Source organism: Corvus hawaiiensis, chromosome Z, assembly GCF_020740725.1.
Source record: "Corvus hawaiiensis isolate bCorHaw1 chromosome Z, bCorHaw1.pri.cur, whole genome shotgun sequence".
NCBI lineage: Eukaryota > Metazoa > Chordata > Aves > Passeriformes > Corvidae > Corvus > Corvus hawaiiensis.
Window position 1 is genome coordinate 9,994,584 of NC_063255.1, and position 22,932 is coordinate 10,017,515.

General features: G+C 39.6%; 1 long non-coding RNA gene across 1 annotated transcript; it reads right to left on the reverse strand.

The window, feature by feature from the left end:
* Nucleotides 1-14,445: 14,445 nt before the first annotated feature.
* Nucleotides 14,446-17,177, reverse strand: LOC125319699. Its single transcript, XR_007200864.1, has 3 exons — nt 17,102-17,177; nt 15,041-15,086; nt 14,446-14,528 (listed from the first exon to the last, which is right to left on the reverse strand). It is a non-coding gene; the product is annotated as an uncharacterized LOC125319699 (long non-coding RNA).
* Between the last annotated feature and the right edge of the window lie 5,755 nt (nt 17,178-22,932).

Below are 22,932 nucleotides of genomic sequence, written 5' to 3' on the forward strand. Positions count from 1 at the left end.
CAGTATTTTTTATATTCCAATATTAGATATGGCATGTATTTGTAAAACTATTAAAGAGATACTTTCAAAATAGAGTAACTCCATAGTTTTTTGTGATAAAGTTCATTAACATATCTGTATGACAATTTAGGTGAGGATGAAAGAGTCAAATTAATATTTTATAAGATTTCTGTCAAGAATAAGATTTAAAAGAGCTTTTAAAACCATGGTATAAGATGTTCAAATGGGCAGCCCTAGGGCTAACCATACAGACATTAACAAATTCTACTTAATGCAATTTTAAAGTTTACATATGATGTATTTTATGTAATTTAAAGAAGAGTTTGGGTAAAGTAAATCTCATCAATTTATTGGTATCGATACCTAAGCAGATATTTAGGTTAGCTAAGCTGTCCAAGCTTCCCATGCAATCCAAGGATATCTAGTAAACAGTCAGTGGAGTCCAGAAGGCAATTTCTCTCTCTGAGGAGTGGACACCACATTTATTCTGTTGAGTAAGCTCTCAGCTATTCTCTGAAACAAGAAATTATGCATCCAGCCACCCTAGCAGACACACATGGGAGACATCAGAGTTGAATCCGTCCTTACAAAGGTAGTACCATTTCTGCAGCTGACACCATCAGGGTTGGACAGAAGCTGGCTAAAGGTGTTTTAGCAGTGTGAGCAAACTCAAGCATTACTGTGACATGAATGAGGCCTTTCTACAATGAGAATGAGGCAGTAGTTTGATTTTTGGAGAGAATGCCCTGGTTCTCTAAGTAATCTCCTCTGCATGGCCCTGCCCCTTTCACAGCCATGCCGGCAGCAGCTGGCTTACCTTGGGGTTGAGATTTATCTAAAGAAAGAAGATGGGTCATTGTATCTGCAGCAATTGTGCAGCTCCAGGAAATTGCCTTTATAGTGCTGATGTACAGCCCAAACCTATAGCTAGCAGTGAAAAGTCTGCACTTTCATTCAGAATATTCTGGATTAGATTTGGTCATCATTCAGGTTTCTGAAAAGACTGTTTTTGTTAGTCAGATATTAACTAATAGAAAGCATTTAGATAAAACAGGTTTCAGCTATCAAAACTGAAGGGAGAATTAAAAAATCTTGAAACATTGGAGTCACCCACAACACATTGTTTTTATAGTCCTCTGTAAGTATTATGAGACAGAAACTTCCTATAAAACACTTATTTTTCGTCAAAAAGAAAATACTTTCATACCAGTCCAGAATGGGAATGTTTCAACAAATCAGATTTTCCTGTTGGAAAATATACCTCATTTCCCCTAAATTTAGAGCATTTACTAGAATGACATCTGCGATGTTTTGCTCTCTGATAGACTTCCTTATGCCTTTACTGTACTTCTCCTTCTGTCCAGCATTTTGTACTTCCCCTCATTAATTTTTCCAATTTTTTTCTTCTCAAATGTTAAATTAAACACTGAGTCTGATTTGCTTTATTCACTCCCATGTTTCTTAGAAGTAAGTCACTTTTAAAATCGTGCTGCTGTCACACATGGCCTGTTATATATCAACAAATTATATTTTTGTTTGATTCCGAAAGAAGTGGAGTCAGCAGTTGGAACCAGACAGTGTCCTTCATTTTTCTGGTTTTTATTTGACAGCATGGTGTCCATAGTATAATATTTATAGCATTTATTGCTCTTCTATTTCTCTTTCACACTAAAATAGCTCCATTTCAAATTAACAGTTTGGTTTAGGGCTTTAACCTAAAAAATACATATTCTTCTGCTATTACTTTACTTCTGCTCTACCTTTACTTTCCATTCTTTAACAAAATCTAACTCTGTCTTCCAAGACATATCTTCTTTGGGAGTTCAGAAAAACTTTAAAAATTCAATCCCCAAAATGCTTTTGGAAAGCTTGATTTCCTTCAGTTTACTTTTTGAGTGTCTAAGCTCCCAGTTTTCCCATTCAAGCAGAGAGAAGTATAGCTGCAAGCCTGGTCTTTCTTATTACTACAAGCATGTCTCGACTTATCCTTGGACATAGGTGTCTTACTTCTCAGCACAAAGTCAAAAAGTAGTCGTAAAGCACCAGCAGAAACCAGTGCCTGGACTCACTTCTTACAGCAGGGAGGGCAGAGTAATGGTAGAACATGTGCACTAAGATTTGTAACATCAAAGGCTTTGTATTTCATGGAATCACAGAATCATTTGTGTTGGAAAAGACTTGTAAGACCAGCAAGTCCCAACCAAAAACCCAGCACTGCCAAGTCCACCACTAAACCATGTCCCTAAGTGCCATATCTAATCTATTATATAGCTCCAGGAATGGTGATTCCACCACTTTGCTGGGGAGCCTGTCCCACTGCTTGACAATGCTTTCAGTAAAAACGTTTTTCATAATATCCAATCTAAACCTCTTGTGGTGCAACTCAAGGCTGTCTTCTCTTGTCCTTTGCCTGTTACCTGGGAGAAGGGGCTGACTCCCACCTAGCAACACCCTCCTGTCTGACAGTTGAAGAAGTGATAAGGTCTCCCCTGAGTCTCCTTTCCTCCCGGCTGAACATCCCCAGCTCCCTGGGGTAAAATAAAACTTTACCCAACTTTGAAGCCAACACTAGCCCATTTCTTGGCTACCACAACATTTTAACAAGACTCTTCTGCCTGTCCAGCCAACTCCCTGCCTTTTCCTTTTCACTGCCTCTTCTTCATGTAGGAGTGAAGGAACCCATATGAGGTGGAGCTGCATGGCCCATGGGGTGTGGCCTCTGAGCAGCAGTCCACTCCCATATCATCACCTGCCATACTTGGTGCATAGTTTCAGAATCCTTCTCTCCCCAAGTCCTGAGCTGGTATGGTCTTCTGTGGGCTGCAACATGTAAGGAATTCAGTATTTAATATTCATGTTAGCGTGCACATGCTTAGGCAAAAACTTAGATAATGAAGGCAGTTTACAGAATCAGGGTCTAATTCTGGCGAAGAACTTTGTTTTGGCAGTGTAAGTTCTTCCTCCCAAAGAGCTATATAAAGTCCCTCTGTGGGCCCAGATTCTAAAGCATTGGGGCCGATATCATCCCTGGAATTACACTGTTAAGCTTCCAAAAACACTTCTGCAAAGAAAACAGACTGTAAGCCAAACAGATGATTTTGATTAATAAGAATACGTTCCTAAAAGTAAAATAAAGTAATAGAGACTTAAAAAGTGCTACAGTGCTCTTAACTACGAAAACAAAATGTGAAATAAAGACATCTTCAAAGATAACACTCACAAAAGGTTACAAATTACCTAACAGGTTTTTCAAAAGAAAATAGCCTGGACAAAGAAATGTTCAGGGGTGGTACTCATAATTGTGTTTTGCCTTCACCATCGACATTCTGGAAACATTTTTGGAGGTTGCATTGTGTGAGACAGCCAAATCACCCCTAATTTAGAAGTAAGCATGAGATTAAACAAGCTTTCTGTAAAAGCCTGTTAAAAGAATACCCTTCATTTCTTCTGTTCTCATCCCCCTTTGTTATCCCTGCTTCACATTCTCGGGACCTTCCAGATGTGCATATATGTGTGTGTCTGTGTGTGCAAGTTTTCATTATTATGAGCACTGCCATTTGTGAGGCACTAGTTTTTATGAATAAAAGAGTCAGAGTTTGTGTGCCAGCCCACCATCTCCCTCCCTGTAATAAAATTAGTTTAAAAAACATGCACTTCAAGAACATCTAAATTGGGATTGTGTTTATATGGTCTTTCAGATTTTGAGTTTTGCAGGGAGAATGAGAACAGAGTTCCATTTATTTGCAACTATTTAAATCTTACATTTCACTGAAAACTTGCAGAAGGCTTGAAGAACTGAAGGGCAATAAAAAAAAGACATAAAAATAACAAGAATAATGAGAAAATCACAGGCTTTCACAATTCTTTCTCCTTAATTTCTTCCCTTGCTCCAGGATATTTTCCTTTTTTGATTAGCTTGTTTTTCCTTGTATTTACCTCAGAGATGTATACAACCACATCAGTGCTGCCATGCCATAAGTCTCCTTGCTGCTGCCAGTCCTCTGTCCCAGGCCCAAACATGAACTTTCACAGTTTGCAGATAGCAGCCTCTTTTCTCCATTCCCCCTCCTTCTTCCAATTATTCTCAAGTTTTATGGGGAAAAAAATAGCCTTTTAATGCTTCTTTTTTTTTCCTTTTACATTCTAATAACAACTAATCAATTGAGCCTCTAGGGAAACTGTCACATTTCCTAGGTGTTTTTGATTCTTACATGGTAATAGGGTTGAGATATCTGTGATCTAAAAGTCTGTTCAAGAGATGATCAGGGAATGGACATATAAGTTCACAAAGTGAGGCACCAAGAAAGTTGTGCTTCCACCTGAATGGATGGATGAGGAATCACAGTTTGGGACTAGCATGACCCAGTTTGGCATCATTTACATGCTGGAGTGCCACTACACTGACAAATGTGGAGACATCTTCTGTCACTGACCCCAAAACTGGAAGTTTTGGAGACATCTGCACAGGCTGACATAAGCCAGCCTGCGTCCAAATGCAGTCTGGCAGTGTCAGTCAGACACTGCACCTGGACTAATCTCATCCAGTGGATTCCTACCTTGGATGCCTTAGCACACTAACACATCTGGACCCCATCTGGATCCAGCTGCCTATTTTCACAGGAGTCTAGGCTTGCCACAGCTGTGTGGCCAGAGACCTCAAATCTCTGCTAGATAAGACCTAGTTTCCCTTCATACTGAGGTCTCAATGCATTTGTCTTCTGAGCAGAAATATCCATAGGTGCGGGGGGAAAGAAACATGTACAAGAGACTTTTGTGCTTGGAAGAATAAGGAAAAGGCATACAGGGCAGCATGAAAAAGGAAGAGACAAACAAGGAACAACAATACATGAAGACCTCAGTGGCGGACAGGGAATTGTCTGCACACTCCTGATTCTCCTCGTCATTCAGAAAAATACAAGCATAATATTTGAAATTAAGGCAAGCCCATGATTTTCAAAAAGAAAATTAACCCTGACTTCTGCACACACACACACACAAAAGCTGCAGCTCATGTTTAATTTATTGGGTTTTGGTTTGGGGGTTTTTTGGTTTCCAAGGGAACAGAACATAGAGAGATTGAAAGCACATGTTTCTACACTGATGCCCTGGAGAAATCCCAAGTGGCTTAATGTCATGCAGCCTAATTTAATTTGCATTAATAGTACAGTTTGCCAAAAAACATTGCTGGTAGTGTGAGGTTTGGGGTGTGTGTGTGCTACTGCAAAAAGTAAAGGATATTTTATCAATATTTTAGTGTACTGTGTCCACTGACTTTCAAAATATCCAGAGTCCAGATAACCAGAATTATTTCTGTGCCTAAATGCCGGTGTCACTTTGAGACAGGGTGTGTCCCTATTTGGGGAGGTGTCTGTGTTTTGAATTATGTTAAAGTGTAACGGAGACATTAAAGAAGTTAGTTAAAATTGGCTCATCCTAGATACGCTGCAGATTCCAGTTGTGTTTCCTATACTTCCAATGGTTTAAAATATAAAATTACTGTGCTCTCTAAAACCAGAATGAAGTAAGAGTTTCCATTGCACAGCATGGTAACAACAACACAGCCACCAAGGGTTAGAGATTAATGGGAAAGCCATGTGTTAAAATTAGGATCAGGAGGAAAGCTGTTAGATCACACTTACTATGCCGTGATGGTGACAGGGGAACCTCTAGCCTTGGTGACACACAAAAATATCTGCACAGCTCAGAGGCTTTAAGATTCACAACAGCAACCTGAAGGAGTAAACAGAACTTTTGGTATCTGGTGACTTCATCTGCAGAGTATGAGGACCAGAATAAACATGTAATTCAAACAAATAGGAAAAGGTCAAGAAACAAATAGTATAGAATAATAAGATCCATCAGGTAAAACAGAAAACCAGAAGAGTATTTATAGGAGGGAAAAGACCAATCCTGCTCCTTTCAGAGGGTCAGATTTATCAGTGAGAGTTAGATAAAGGGGACCGTAACATTTAATATTTCTTCCACTAATTTTCACTAACAAATAGTGTTTTCACAATTAGTGACCCAACAGAGAAAAATTCTCAACTTTAAATGGGAATAGACCATCTTAAATACTTTCACATTATCAGGAACAGTTAAATTTTATTTGTCATTACCAAAGAACCACGAAACACAACTTACCAGCCATTAGCAATCATCTGTAAAAAAAACTAAAAGTGAATGTATGAAGAGAGGGGAAATTTAGTGCTGGTCTTCAAAATCTGGGAAAAAAACATGTGGAATTACAGCTTTTCTACTTCAATTAAATTCATAGAAAAATACTGGAGCAACTAACAAAGCTATTCATGGTCATCTGCAAAGAAAACAGAGAAAAGGCTAACAATTATATGGATGTATCACGAGTAAAATGCCTGGAGTGTGACACAAAAGTAGATGTCATACACTTGGACTGCATCTCGATCTGTTTAGAATCACCAGTGACTTAGATGATGATATATGCAAAACAGTGCTATTCAACAGGGACAAGTCTGAAGCTCTGCATACAAACCGTAATAATCCATTACCTGAATAGGGGATGAGCAACAACAGACTGGGAAGCAGTTCTGCAAAGAAAGGGTTGAAATAGCGAGGGATTAACAGAGGATCAGTCAACAGCAGCAGACCGTTAAGAGAAATGCAAACACTGTAATGTTAATGAACAGAGGTATGGAGGTACAGCTTATAAGATATCTCACATAACCCTTCAGGATTCATCAGGGTTACAGAACAGCATGCAGTTTATAAACTCCAGTATTAACATATATTTGAGTGATGCAGGAATAGATTGCCTGTGGTGATGGTGGAGTTTCTGCCAGTTCTTCCAAACAGGGCAGACAGGCTTCTGCCATGAACACCTATTCATGTAGAGCATGCTGCAAGGTGCAAAGGGAAGGGAGCTGTAAAGAACGCATTCATGGGTCATAAATGTGTTTGGAAAAAGGACCATTGCTATTTAAAAAAAAATAAACAAAAAAGAGAGAGAAAGAAAAATTGACCTGTGAAATTTAATATATTACTCAAATGAAAGCCAGGTACTGTGTGCTGCACTAACCAGTCTTTGCCAGTCTATGCCCAGCCTGTTGCTGATCTTGTGCAGGCTACTGGTGCAGATTCTGCTCAAGTGTTAAGAAATCCTGTGCTCCCTGAGACAGGGGTCCTCATGCAGGAGTCCCTGATAGGAAAGGAAGGAACACGGTCTCCCCTGCTGTGGTCATGCTCACAGCAATGCACACTGTGGTTACTACATGCAAGGGGAGGTGGCAGCAATTTGTGCTCCTCTATTACCATCTTCAGGCACACAGTGCAAGAAATTATTTCCCCCTTCCATTAAACAAGCATGTCTGTGGCTATGAAGTATTTCTTTGCAACTCCAATCTTAAATATTAAAGGTTCTTTTGTATTCCTTTCCATCTTAATGGTTTTTTTGGGAGTGAGTTTGTTGTCATGCTATTACTGGGGACATACATGCTGTCTCCTGTGCAGTGGCAGAACATACAGATCCAAAATGGATCAAAGGCATAGGCACAAGGTTTTGATCACTTGAAAATAGAATGGAAATGTATCATCCTCTGTTCTTTCAAAGCAGATTACAAGTAATTACGACATGTGGCACATGCATTGGAATTTTGCTGGCACAGGTCTCCATGAACGCTCCATTAAAAAGCAAAACTAGAATTCAGACTCTATAGTTTTTAATATATTGGTTCTGAGCTTCTGCTGGGACTGTTTTATTACATTCTGTAAAAGATTTTTTCAGGCATGGCACATATCAAAGGCCCAGTCTTTCCCTTGAAGACAAAGTTAGCGGCTGAGAGGAAGTCAGTTTACTGGGAAGTAGACTGAGATTGGATGTCACAGCTTCAGCTAATTTAGATCCCTCAAGTTAAAGGCAGGCGTCTATTACGAAACTAATAGAATTTATGGTTGTCATGCCTTAGGCACCTAGTCTGCAGTTTTGACAATTTGGCAGGTAACCTGCTACTTGACCTTCATTTTTCAGATCATAGTTCTTGTGGCATTCTGTCCTGAAGTAATTTCTAAAGCTTACCTCCTTACCTAGTGGCACAATTGTTGTGGTGTTAGTGCATTTTTGGTGTGTAACTGTGCCTCACCTCAGTGCATCCAATTCAGTCTTCCTATTAGTTTCTTTACATGATTAATAGTTTCTATAGCTTAGAGTGCCTTAGAGCTCTAAACCCTTTAGTTTTTGCTAGCTCCTGAGGGGTTGGTGGTGTGTTTTGTCACTATGTTTAACAGATTCCCTTTATATTGCCATACTCAGCTCATTAGTTTGACTCGTTGACCCCAGTAGTGAAGATCTGTGCTTTGAGCTTCAAAAATGCCTGTTTCTACATCCAGTAACATAAAATCTGTTGCATTTCAATTCGGAGGAGAAATATTACCACCAGCAGCTGTGGCAAAGTTAGGCAACTGGTTCCTGAGACTCCTGTTAACTGGGAACTGAACTTAAACACTTTGCCTTGGCTTTACAGAAAACTACCTGTCTCCCATGACTAGTGAGGGTGCTCAGGGAGACTGCTTAATGTAGCTAGCAAACTCTGTGCCTCAAGTGGGATGGTGTGAATCCATCCAGCTTTCAAACTGAGAAGGCCTGAAGCTGGAGGAAGGGACCCATTCATTTTTTTCCCATATATTTCTGCATATATCCTTTTGGCATTGTAAATAAAGTTAAGGCTGTTTCCTTCTGTATGTCACTGGCAGAGCTCAGAGAGCCAGACACTTAAATGAGCTGTCTTTTGATTCATCCCATGTTGATTTAGATCCATACTCTACTCCTCTTCTCTTTTCTCTTCTCTTTTCTCTTCTCTCTTCTCTTCTCTTCTCTTCTCTTCTCTTCTCTTCTCTTCTCTTCTCTTCTCTTCTCTTCTCTTCTCTTCTCTTCTCTTCTCTTCTCTTCTCTTCTCTTCTCTTCTCTTCTCTCTTCTCTTCTCTTCTCTCTTCTCTCTTCTTCTCTTCTCTTCTCTTCTCTTCTCTTCTCTTCTCTTCCCACTGTCTTTGAATCCAAACTTTTTCCTCCTCTGCCAGAACATACTCATAGGAGGAGCACAAAGCATTGCTCTTGTTAGGATTATTAACTTCCATTTCAGGAACTTAGCAACAACATTCCTTCTACCCCCTCACTATCATCTCTATCCAAATAATTTCCATGGCATGATTTTTCCAAGTTTTGTAAGGTTCAGTCTGTCTTAGAAGTTTCATGGAAAAGGTTCAGTCTGTCTTAGAAGTTTCATGGAAATGACAGGGGTTTTTTTTGATAATGTGCTGTGAATTAGAAGTCAGAAAGATTGTATTAATAGTCCATTTTATAAAGGTTAAAATAATGCATGACAAAACTTGGACTAATGCTTATACTCGAAAGAAATTATCAAGAAGATATTCTGTGGTTTAATCTGCTTTCACTTTCTTTACCTACACCTCCCTGATCAAATTTGCCAACAATATTTTCCCCTATGTAAGATATGTTGTGCTCATACTTCTTTTCTCCTTCCTGCAATTTATTCATGTCTTGCCTTCCTGCATTACAGTCTTCTCTCACAGCCTCCCCAAAAAGGAATGCTGTACATTTTTACACTGCAAAGCATTTTGTATGTTGTAGCTGACTTAGAAATAACAAATAATACTAAGGACTGTATGCAAACCGATATAAATGAGCAAAAATACTCAGAAATATTCCACATGAATAAATATGCTTAGATTTACCACATAGCCCAGAAATGAGAGAGAAAAAAGAAGTTACGTGCTACAAAAACATTTCAGGCATTTCTGTGTACTGTAAAAGAACTTAGGTCAGGACCACAGCATGAAGGTAGCAGATGGGTCAGTCCTTCCTGTGTTTTTAGCATAGGATTTTTGTCCAACATTTTCTCTGTATCTTAAACATTTTTTGACCTTCCTCTGTTGTAATTACTTTTATTGCTGACTGCTGTCTTTTCTGTCTATTGTCTATGATCTCCAAAGAAATTCCTCTTGAGGTCCTTGCAGGCTTGACCTCTCTACTATAAACCATGCCCCTGAGTTCTTGCACATTTGGCAAAACCTCACATCTGCCTTCTTATTTGCTTCTGAATTTTGTATACTTCAGTCAAAACAACTCATAGTTACCTTTCCCCAAAGAAAGCAGACTTTACTTCTGCAGTTTCTCCTACAAACAAGATCACAGACCTGGGGTATGAAATTTGAAAGGAAAAGAAACAAACAAACAAACAAAAATGAACAGAAACACCTTCATGGAAATTATTGTAGTGGATGACCAGAACAATAAGGGAAAATGTAGCTGTCTATGTTTGTTTTCCACAGTAGTAAAGTTCATCTCTGAAAACTAACATAATAAGTAGGTGTCCATTACATTAAAAAAAAAAAAAAAAAAGGCAGCCTATTAGTAAATAATTACAAATAGGCGCAAACATTTCAGTCCAGAGGACTTATAGCCTTGATTAACTATTAGTGCATATTCGGCTCCTCAAGTGCTAATCAGGCATAGGACACATCTTCTGTGATACTAACGAGGTTATTGTTATACTATTGCATAGCAAACTACGGCAAATCTTAGGAACGTTTTGGGTCTGAGCCTTTAAAGCATCCTGTTGGTGTAATTCCACGTACTTTCATTAAGCAATTAGAAGCAATATAATGAAGAAAAATCAACATAGTGAAATATTTTAAGGTTCTGACATTTGGTTTCATTTCACAGTAGGATAAGAAAAAACAAGATCTTTTAAGTAAGTATCATTTTGAAATGAATGTGCAATAGAAATACTTCACCAATAATAATTTTGTAAGCATATTTCACTAACTGCTTATAAATCTTAAATTCTAAATAAAGCAAACCCTAGCTGTCCTAAAGATAAATCAGAGCTAAAGGAGAATATCATAAACAAAGTAAGCTTGTTTCTCATTATGGGACATATTTTGGTTTTCCCACTACTAAAAATTGGATAAAATATTATAATCATTTACCTTAGTTGACAGTACATTGTTCTGGAAAGTTTGCAAAGACATCTGCCAGACATTTTTTATTTATCCAGACTCTCAAAATAACATTTTGAATGTTTTTTAGAATTTTTTCGTTTTCTTAATGTTTCTGGAATCTAAAACCCTTTTGGGAGCTAATTTTTTAACTAAGTCTTGGTGAAACATAAATCCAGTCATTTCTAAAATACTTTACAGGCCTCTTTCTTCAAACATATTGTACGAGCCATATAAGCAAACTGAAGATTTGCTGTGTAAGTTAGATAAAAAGGCAGATAAACAAGCACCACTAGAATTTCTGTGAGTTTAGATGCTCTGATGATTGGATCACAGAATAAATTTTTGATTTATTCTTCTATACCAATTTATTTCTCCTAATTTGTTTATTTTATGTGCTTCCCATTCAGGCAGACATTCTTCTCACCCAATTTTGGTTGTGTAAAAGCTGAGTATGAAGCTTAAGCCCTAAGGTATACACACTACTTTTCTAGTCTATGGACTATGAGGGAAATATCCAGAGGGTAGTTCATTGGTGCAATATGTGAAATGAAATCAAGAACCAGTCACATGTAAGTATCACAAAACTGCTATTGTACTGTAAATCAGTTCTGTCCTTATCCCCTATTTACTGACTTTGTCTGATCTACCAAGACAACTCCCACTGAGTCAGGCTTACAGATCATTTCATCAGATTCAATCACACTATATTTTGAAGACTTTGCTCGTTAGACCTACCTTGGTCTCTAGAAAAACCTTGGAAAAATGCAGTTGTAATATATATTAAAGTTGTAATATACCTTTTTAAATAAAAGTAACATCAAGTAATTTAAAATTAAGGAAAATCCATTTGGTCTCACTTGGTTAAAATGGTCCAAACAGTGTAGAATATTGTGAACTTTCTGGTGTAAAATTTTACTGTCCTCTAACATTTTTCAATCTTCATTGATATAATCAAAGAAGGTAAAAAAAGAGGCTGCTTTGCAGGATATTATAAGCATGCAGACATTTTGATTTATTAGAGTGATTTTGATTATCTTACGCAGTTCATAGTCACTGTTTATTGGCATAAACACTGTACATGGACTTTCCTCAGCCCATGCACTTGAACCTGCTGCAGTCCACTCTGGATAGTCAGCTAACTAGGTTCATTAATAATTAGTTTTGTATTTCATCATTACTCACTTTGGCAAATTAAAAAAAAAAAAAAAATAAAAGACAAAAAGAGGAAAAACTATGACAGACCTTCTGTCTAGTAGATTGTCTCTCTAGTAGAGTATCTATAAACTCCTCCAGAGCAATATGCTCATCTCCCATCTGGAACCATTTTCTCAAGTTGAGATGCTTATGGTCTCAGCAGAAGAAGTTTTTACCGGGGGAAGGCATACAAAGCCCTAAAAGTTTATCAGTGTGGAAATAAAAGTTGGTATAATCTTTATCCACACCCCTCCTCTCCATGTTGACTAGTAAAGAAAATAGATTTCATTTTTCAAATCCTTTGAGAACAGAGCCTTAGCTTGGCCAACATCTGGCACTTCCATCTTAAATATAATACCTTGATACTGTTTTTTTAGTGTCAAGCACAGGTGCTGTGACTGACACAATATATTCCCTCATGCGTAATACTGTTTATACTTGAAGATGTTATTTTGTGTTGATACTAATTGTTCAGACTAGATGATCTGTTATGTTACAGGCACAGTTGAATGCTAAGGTGCTGTACTTCTTTCAGCTCTGCTGAAGAGGAGAAATCAGTGTAGACTAGGGAATTCATATTCTCGCTTGCCTCAGCCCATATGTGCATGTAACACAGTAAGGGGACCTGCTCTATTCTTCAGGCCTACCCCATCTGTCTCCAAGAAAAGCTCTGTGGAGAAAAGAAAAATATACAAGGACAGGGTGGATATACCTTTTCATCTTTTTGTACAAGCCAGTGACAGTAAAACAGCTCTTTTACCCATATTATGCCAAGAAACAGCAGCTTTGCAAACACTTTTCCTTCTGGTATGTCTTTCATGTTCCTTTCAGTTCATTTACTGCAGAGTTTTCACCATATGAAATGGAGAACAGCATGTTTGCTTTTGAATCAGATGGTTCAGCTACCTACAGCTTCCCCCCTGAGAAACAGAGGACTGGGTCATTGCTACAGTACCTTCCCGAGCTAGCACACTGTCCTGGTACCGAGCAAACTGCTGCCTGCTCTGAGCGGGACAGATGGACTCCGATCGTGTTCGCCTGGTGCCCCGACGGCTCGTGTGCGAAGGAGGCAGGACAAAGCGGAGGGACTCCATGTGGGGGAGCAGAGCTTACAGCAGGCTAAAAACCCACGAGGAAAGGCAAACCAGGCGGCCGGGCAGGGCGGGTCCGCACCCCGAGCAGCAGGCGCGGAAAACGCAGAGTAAGCAACGACACATCCGCCAGGGGGCGCTGCGGGGCGGGGAGAGGGGCTACAGCCAATGGGGGAGGCGGTAGGCGGGGAGCAGTCACGAGGACCAATCAGCTGCCGAGAAAGCCGGAGCGGGCCCTGCGGCGCTGTGCGCGAGCGGCCGGGCGTGGCGAAGGGCGGGGCGCGGCTGAAAGCGGAGCCGCGGGTTTGTGTGCTCTTCCCGGCCTTGTGAATGCTCAAGGCTTTTGGGGCTGGCCCTGGGCTTGGTCGTGGTTCACTGCAACAGCTCATATTCGTGTGTCCATGGAAAAGTTCGAACAGGTAAATGGCTGCGAAGCAGATGCTGTGACAAATCTTTTTCGTTGACACAGATGCACCATGGAGCCACAGCCTCAAACATGTCAGAAGTTCAAAACAAGCAGAAAAGATCACAACCAATTCTACTCCAAGAGCTACAAGTCTCCCCTGTTTGACCAGTTATAGGACCCGAACTGGAGGCTTTGGTCTACAAAGGCTGGACATAGATACATCTTTCCCTGGAAGCCCCTAAAGTGTTCGGGGAAGGAGGACAGTGGTCTGAGGGACTGTAGACAGAGGAATGCTACAAATTAAGAACAAATTCTGGTGATTACATAACTCTCTGCAGGATCGCACACGATTTTGAAAGAGGCTGAGTACAGGTATGGAAGTGGGTGATCTTGGTGACTTCTCTGCAGCAAATGTCTTGCAGACATGCAAGTATAGCTGCAGGGGAATGGACTTGATGGTTCAAGTCTAATTTCCACTGTGGTTGCCCATGTGTCTCAGATCCCTTACAGTTTGCAGAGGTAATCAGGTCGCACCCACAATTTTCACAAGCCCAGAGAATTTTTCTAATATTGTAATTAGCACTTTCTGAATATTTGGACATTCTCCCAGCCACAGGCTTGGAGGTTTCCCATGTTATTTGTATGACCTGAGGCAGGCCTCGGGACCTTTAGCCCAAACCCTGCCTGGACGCCTGTCTTCTCTTGCATGGAAGAGAGGATAGGCAGAGTCTGCACCCCTGCACTGCATGCAGGGCCTGGAGGTTCAAGAAGTGAGTCTGCATTCACACTCACCAGCTCTCTTCACTTTGTGTCTCTCTACGCCAGTGTGTCCTGTTCCCAATCAGCTCCTACAACAAGAGGGAATAAACAAAGCCAAGGAACATTTTCATTCTATCTGAAACATGACAAATGATCACCAGTCAGCAAACGCTACATCCCTGTTTACCCCAAATTCTTACTGTTGTGTTGTCTCTGAAAATCTGCAGTTGACGAAAACTCTGGTAGCTCAATATAGTTCCTAGAAATGTTTTTCAGGAAGATCTATTCTAGGAATACTTTATTTTAAGAGGTACGTGCAATATAAGTACCTGTTTTATGGGTGGCTGTATGAAGAAGACATGCAAAGCATATGTAGATGAGAAAATTCAGCTGTGCTAAAAGATCCCATTGCTGAGTATTAGACATCACTTTAGGGATGTAAATTGTTTGGAATATGGTGATACTTATATGCTGTAAATTTATGAAGTAAAAGACTCAGGTCATGGACTCAGGATAAATCTGGAAAAAAAATGGAAGCTGGTAATAAACAAATTATATGAAAACTGGACATTATAGGAAAATAAGATATTTTCAGACATACAGATGCAGTATATCCAGTTACAGTGTGGGTGCTTTTCACAGTCTGCCTAAAAAAAATCAAAGAAGTTTAAAAGATGTTTCAGTTTGTCACTGGATTATAAAAAACCCCAACAAACAATACCAAAACCCCACAATCTTGAAAATAGCAATCTGCATCCAAATACTCAGAAATATATACCTATTATAGTTATGTGATTAGATAATACCAGGGTGAGCAAAAATGCCCATTAGAAGCTTTATGTAACAAAAGAAAATAACTAATTTAAAATTATTCTGTACAGTAAACACACTTCAACCCACTCATTGAAATAAATGCATATTTTAAAACTAGATATTGTCTTATATGAGCAAATCTTCAGCTATAGGTTAGATAGAATTTTGAATTATGGCTCTGATAAACCAACATTTATCCTATGCATCTTATTAAAAGAACTCAGGCTAGATACTGTACTGAATTACAACCTGAAAAATCCTCACGGAAGTGGCTTCATTATGCAGGCTCCAAACCAACACAGAACTTGTTTTACTGTATTTAATTCAAGACATTAATGGAACCTAAAAAGATGTTTTCATTTGTACATCAATTACTTTTTTAGGGAAGGGCACCCAAAGATGAAATTGGAATTGAAATCATTAGTTTGAAAATATAGAAAGGAAAAAGATTTATATCACAATTAGAGATTGTATTCATGTACTAGAAGAAAAAAAACTAAGGTTAATGAATATACCAACCTCATATTAAAAATCTTTTCATTCTTTAAAGAGAACCTAGAAGAGCAACATTTTGTTGTAAAACTAAATTAAATACTTTTAAATTATTATAACAGTTATCTAAAATCATTAAAAATATATCAGGCTATAATAGCTAAAAATTGATAGTTTCAGTCCTTTTCTGGTTACATTGATCTAGTGCCTGTCATTACTTTACATTGAAATTTCGTGAAGTAGTTCTACTGTCATATCTTGCAATGAAAAAAAAAATTTAGGATTACTAAATAAGTAATTAACACCAGACAGTTCAAAACAAATGTGACTTTTTCCAAAAGTAACCTTTGTAGTTCTAGTCTCCCAGGTCTTTTTTAATCTTATGATATGGAAATCTTGATTTGAAAATTTTATTCTAACCATTATCTCAAAAGTATATAAAACTAAAATTTTCAATATACCGATTTGTTTCTATGGTACTTCAACATAGGGAGATGACAAAAAAATCATAAACTTTATCAGCTGGGTTTTTCCTTAATGAAAAAATCAGCAGAAATTGGACTAAATAGGTTCTATTCCTGAGATTAAGAACTAAATTTGCAAACTACAGGTCAATACGTCAAAGCTTTTATCTAAGAGTATAAATACACACCTTGTAGAATTTTCAAAATTAGATACTCTTTCTCCTTTAAACCAATGCAAACCTGATTTTTTAAAAAATCCTTCTGCCTTTGACAGTCTTTGAATAATTTCAAATAGCATGCCACAACATTCTTGCTTAATTTAATGATTCTAAACAAAAACAGGAAGCAAGAGAAAAGTTAGTTTACATTTTAGAGGAAAAGTGAAAAAAAAGGAGTGCAAATCAATAAGTTAAATGTGAGGTAAGAAGTTTGAAGAGCTGTCTGTAATTATGATCTTACCTATAAAAATAAAATATTAAAAACAATTACTTCACTACCTGACTGACAAGGCTCATGTCCAGGGCTGCCTTTTGCTTAATCTTCTGATTGCACTCAGACCAGTATTTGCAATATCCTCTGCTAAGTGGGAAAAATATTATCACATCATGCAGAGGAAACACCGAACTTTTGCACACAAATTCTGGCAGGTTAAAATACTTCTCAGTTCATCTTTTGGTTTTGATTATGGCCCTTAAAACTTGCTTCCAGCTTTCTAGTACCATTTTTGTTTCTATAATCATCTGCAGACTTGAAAGCAAGGAAAACTTGGTTTTGTCACATTTTTGGCTCCAGTGCTGCGAACATCTCTGTGCAGGTGGACCCACCCTGTTGAAATCACCAGGTCAATATAATGTTCTTTTAATAATTCTGCTTTACTTTTCTTCCTTTTTTACCTTTGTGTGGTCGTTCTCTTCCTCAGGGAGATGGTCATCACTGAGGAAAATGGTGACAGATGAGCAGCTGTACCTATGCCAGGAGATGAAGAAAAGCTTATGGGAAAAATTGGCCAGATTACACCAAACTGAGCTTTTCAGAGATAATAATCATCAGCTTCAATGTACACACCTCACTCCCATGGAAATCTACTCACTAATGAATGTAGCTGTCCTGAACTGTTTCAGGAACTAGAGGGTACTAAAACAAAGGCCTCCTGTACTGCCGATTATTTCCTCTGTAGTGGAGTCAGAAGAAGTGGGTGTCTACCTATTCCGACTGCCACAATTCACAAACCCTTGTAGTTGTGAAAAACACACATAAACTGTCAGGCTGGGTGAACATGGCTTGTGTAACTCTCCCTTTCCCCCATAGCTACCAAGATGAAATGACTTTGACCAGAGGAGCATGGAGTTACACCCTTGTGCACCTGGTAGAGTTTGTTAGTGGTTGCCTAGCAAATCCAAGGCATATATATGGAAAGCCAGGAAGATGGATTACTGCAGTCATGGATTTTAGTTACAATTAATACCCAAAGACAGCTACTAGCTTTGTAATACTTCTAGGCCCCAACTTGAACTACTTTTGAAAATGCAGCAGTAGGTATCTCAAGCCCTCTGGGATTCTTGTTTAGACTCCTAAATTATTTACATGTATTTTTACTCTTAGTAAAATTTAGTCAAGCACCACTTCAGATTTTTATATTTCCTAAGCTTTTATTTTGCCAGGAAAAGACTTCATATTTGTGCACCCTGTGACTAAACAAGAAGTCAAAAAATTCAAAAGTATTGCTGCTCTGATTTAATTTAAGAAGATTAAAATTTATTTTAGGAATTCCACCTTGTTGGTTTATCTGTTAGAAAGAATCTCCTCCTACTACAGATAGTGCAAATCAAACAGAACCTGGGAAAAAAGCACACACACACATGCTGAAATCAGGGTTCATCTCTAGTCCCTGGACGTTCCAGGCAGTCATAGAAGCAGTATCTTCATACAGTAGGATGAGCTGAACAGCAAGTATGTTATGTGGAGTTTAAAGCAGTTTGACACTGCATGAATCCAGGTTTTTCATGACTTCTGTCCTTTGGGTGTCCAATTAGAAAGAGCCACCATAGGTGGTACTGTTCCTTTGTAGCAAAGGTGGCCAGTGGTATACTGGGCTGCTTTAGGAGAGGTGTTGCTAGGGCCAAGAGAAGTGATCATTCCCCACTACTGAGCACTGGTGTGGTGACCTCAAGAGTGCTGGGTCCAGTGCTGGGCTCTCTAGTACAAAAGAGAGATGGAGATACACTGAAGATGAAATCCAGCAAAGAGCTTCAACTATGATTAAGGGACTGGAGAACCTTCCCTAAAAGAAAAGTCTGAGAGGGCTGTTCAGTCTACCAGAAAGCAAGCTCAGGGCAGATTGCGTCATGGTTTACAAATATATGAAGGAGGGATATAGAGATGATGGAACTGAACTCTTTCCAGAGATGTCCATTGGGCAGGACAAAAGGCAATGGGCAAATATTGAAACAGGAGGTTCCAAATGAACCACAGGAAAGATTTGTTAGTGAGAGGGTGACTGAGCATTGCCATAGGTTGCCGAGAAGTTGTGGAATCACCAGTCTTGAACAACTTCAAAAAATGTCAGGACACAGTCATGGGCAAGTGGCTGGGCAAGTGGCTTGGGCAAGCAGCTCTAGGTAGTCCTGATTCTGCAACGATTTGGGATCAGAAAGTCTCCACAGGTCCCGAACAGCATTAAGTGCTCTGTCATCTCTGGGGGTTTCCCACTACAGACACTTCTTACACCACCAGGTCCTCCTGCTTGGGCAACCAGCCTGTGCTTAAACCCTAAACCCACCATAAGGCACAGCCGTGTGATGACAGCCAGAATCCTGTAAAGCAGGAACTTTCTCCCCTTGGTGTGGTTGTCATACTCAGTGAGAGGTGGGACTAGGCAGACCAGAGAAAGAGGAGCCCACTGCAGCAGCAATGGCAGTGGTTGTGGAAGTGAGGGTGGGGCCAGCTTTGCATATATGACTTTTGCTTTCCCTCTTAAACTGCTTTTATGTCTAGCCACAGGTTTTCTCACCTTTAACCCTTCAATCCTCTCCCCCACCAAGCAGTGAGTGAGCAACAGTGTGGCACCAGAGCTCCTGGCTGGGGGTTAAAGCATGACATGGCTCCACCATGGGTATGCAAGGACTGCAAACCCAGTGCAGCCACAGAGCACACTGACATAGAAGGGGCCTCATGTACCATAACTGCCTCCATCCTCACATTGTGCTCAGGGCTCCTTTGGGCACACCCACAGTGTGCACACCTGAGCAAGACCCTGGGCTTGGGCTTGAGTGTCAGCTTTGGGAAGAGCAGCAGCTCTGGGTGCTGAGCTAAGGCCACCCCTTCCCAAGCTTCTCTTCCCATTGCCCTGCTGTTGGGTGCTGGGTGTCCTGCACGGTGGCTGTCCCCAGGCCATAGGCCCTGCTGAACACTCCTGGTGAGTTCCTCTGACTTTGTTGACCACTTCTTCCTTCAGGTACACATTTTGTGATTCTGAGATTCCATGTTTGGGAAGGAAACTCCACTCGTCTTATGATATGTTCTCCTGTAAGCAATTATGGTAAATTTCTGAATGGGAAGCTCTTACCAAAGATTTCAACTTCCCAGAGATCTACTGCAAATACTATACTTCTTTGACTAGTCTGGCAAATTCCTGAAGTTTATGTCACAGGTACTCAGTGAGCCAAGTAGGAATGTTGCCCTCCTAAATTTGCTGTTTCTCAATAGAGAAGGACTTCTGGGGGCTGCAGTGATAGGTGACTTGGCCACAGTGGTGACAAAATGGTTGATGAGAAAAAGAGGTAATCAGAGTGGTTACCCTGGATTTCAAAAGGACAATCTTCAAGCTACTCAGGGAGCTACTTAGCAGTGTCCCAATGGAATCTGCCTCTGAGGGCTTGTGTGTCCATGAGTGCCAGTCAGTTCTTAAGAACCACCTTTTAAAAGCACAGGACCAGGCAATTCCAGTGTGTCCAATGTCAGGCTGAACAAGGAACTCATGTTGAAACTCAAGAGGGAAAGGAAATTATGTGTGTCGAAGTAAGGTCAGGAAGGAAATTTTTGAATTTTTGAAGGAAAGTTACCGAGCTGTAGTTCATACATTTTGAGAGAGGATATGAAAGGGCAAAGCTCAATTAAGAGTTGAGGCTGGCCAGTGTTGTGTCAGACAACAAGATCTTTTTAATGCACATTAATAGTAAAGGAGGTCTAAGGAAAAGATTGGGAGGGTATAGAAGAATGGAGGAGCACCTCCTCTGTTCCTCCTTCACTGCTCTTGGTGTCTGCAGGGCTCTTTCTCTCACATGCTCTCACTTGTTTCTCACAGCTGCTCTTGTGCAGCAGTTTTCAACCTTTCTTGAGTATGTTATCCCAGAGGAATGCCGGCATTGTCACTTGGCTCAGTTTGGCTGGCAGCATATCTGTCTTGGAGTTGGCTCTGTCAGGTATGGAGGTAGTTTCCGGCATCTTCTCACAGAAGCCACCCCTGCAGCCCCTTTGCTACCAAAACCTGGCCTCTCAAAGCCAATAAATTATATGCTTCAAGAGAGAAGGCATAGCTCCTACTCTCTCAGCATCCAGACACCAGGGCCAGGGTATCCAAGCCCTTTGAGCACCAGCTGGGCTAACAGTCCTGACCACCACTGGAAAAAAACTATTTAGGTACCATAAAAGCACCAACATTTACTTGCTTGAGTGCTAATGATAGGCATAACTCTGTTTATTACACAGACAGTGGATATTACAGACATTTTCCCTAGGTCTCTTCCCAGTAATACTCATATGAGTTGGTAGTTTACAACAATTTGGAGCCAAAGCTCAACCAATTACATATGGCTTTTTTAGTGAAGAGATGTGATTACAACACCTAGCTGACCTTGTCTGTTTAGGAATCCTGTCATAGGTTTTTAAATACACAATTTCAGAGGGGTGAAAGAATTAAAGAACTCAGACAAAGCAATTGTGTGATCATGATGAATGCCCTGGTGGAATGACTTTAAAAGTGTAAACTCTTGAACTGAGCCTAGAAATTCTTTTAACTGTGGTTTATATAAACATTTCACATCTTGCACCATAGAAAACCTGTGCCCCTACTATGCTAAGATTAAGTTACATTGCTTGGAAGTATGCAGAAATTGTTTAACACATAACCTTGTAGCACAATTTTTACTCCTTTTTTAGCAGAACATTTATATTTTATCTGAAGAAAAAGTAATATCCTGTTGTAACAACATTAAAGGCTTGTTAGAAACTTCAATAAAGCAAATACAGTCCTGGCAAAAGTTTGTATTAAAATATGGCATTTAATTGGCTCAGTCTCTTGATAGCAGCAGCACAGTTATTATGTTCTTGACCACCATTTGTATGTGCTGTTATATCAATCACTGCCCTCCAGCTTGCTGTTCTTCCACTGAAGCAACGGAATTGTATGCTAAAAGAGGAAGAGGAGATAGAAGACAGGAGTGGTAGGGACAGAATTTAATGGTTTTCTGTTTCACACCTGAGACTGAAAGGCAGGGTCAAAAATTTCAACACAAGTGGATTCCAGATTTAGGCATCTTAAATCCATCCAAGCCCTAATATTTCCTGTTGCTTGGCTGTAGGGTGCAGGAAGTGTCCTGCCAATAGAAAACACCAGGCACTGAGAATTGGGTGGAATTTGGGATTTGTGAATTGGAGCCAATGCCTATATACAGTCATAGAAACACAGTTATGTTGCCATTTTGCCATTTTAAAAACACTTCAAAGACCCCACACAGTCACAGGAACGCAATTTTAAGTACATTGCCTAGTTGGCTTTCTTTTCTTTTTTTAACAGATCTTTTGGGTTGCTGTGATGAGAACTATACCACACACAATTATGCTGAAAATTCACAGCTTTTGAAAAACAGTATAGTTAAAACAACAAAGAATCTAGCATACAGCTTGGTTTGCTCTGTAGTAACCTCAGGGGAAAGTTCTTGACATATAAATGATGCTTGTCAGTTTTAATCTTTCACTGATTTTTTTCCTCTGGAGATAGGTGTTTTACCAAGGGAACCAAATGGTCCTCTGCAAGCAAAGAGATTGTCCGCAGAGACTTGAATTTCATAAATCAAGAGAACCCACATTTCCTGGAAAATGCTAAGTATGTAGGACACAAAGGAAGGAATTGAGCATATTTATAACAACATACTCCTACTTTCAACATTCAACAGCAATTGAAAAATATAAAAATGGCCAGAAATATTTTGCTTTTTTGCAATGTCAGAGAGCTCTGTGCTTTTCCAGCTTAGGTTAAGTCAAATATTTCCATATATATTCAGATTCTACCACATATTTAGGAAAAACTAGCTTCTTGCTATCTGTGTGATCTCCTGTTACCCTATTTGCATTCAGCAAAAAACTCCAGTTCTGATTTCGCATTGCTTGATCCTTCTAGAAACACATCTATGCTCTTTAGTACCACCGGTAACCAACACAGCACGTTTCTCTTTCAAGAAGAGTCTGATCCAAATTGCACTGATAACTTGCAAATCATCCACTTGGCTTCCAGAAGCCTGTGCTAGACTTCAGGTCTCATCAAAATGCTTACCATATCTGCCAGTTCATCTGGAAATACCTGAACAGTTCACATTTAGGAGGATCTTACCTCTCTCAACTTTTAAATGAACTATCCCTTAAGGAACACAGAGATTTAAATGAAGTAAGTGCACACATGGCACTTTGAACAATGATATATAATAGCAGAACATCTCAAGCACACTGT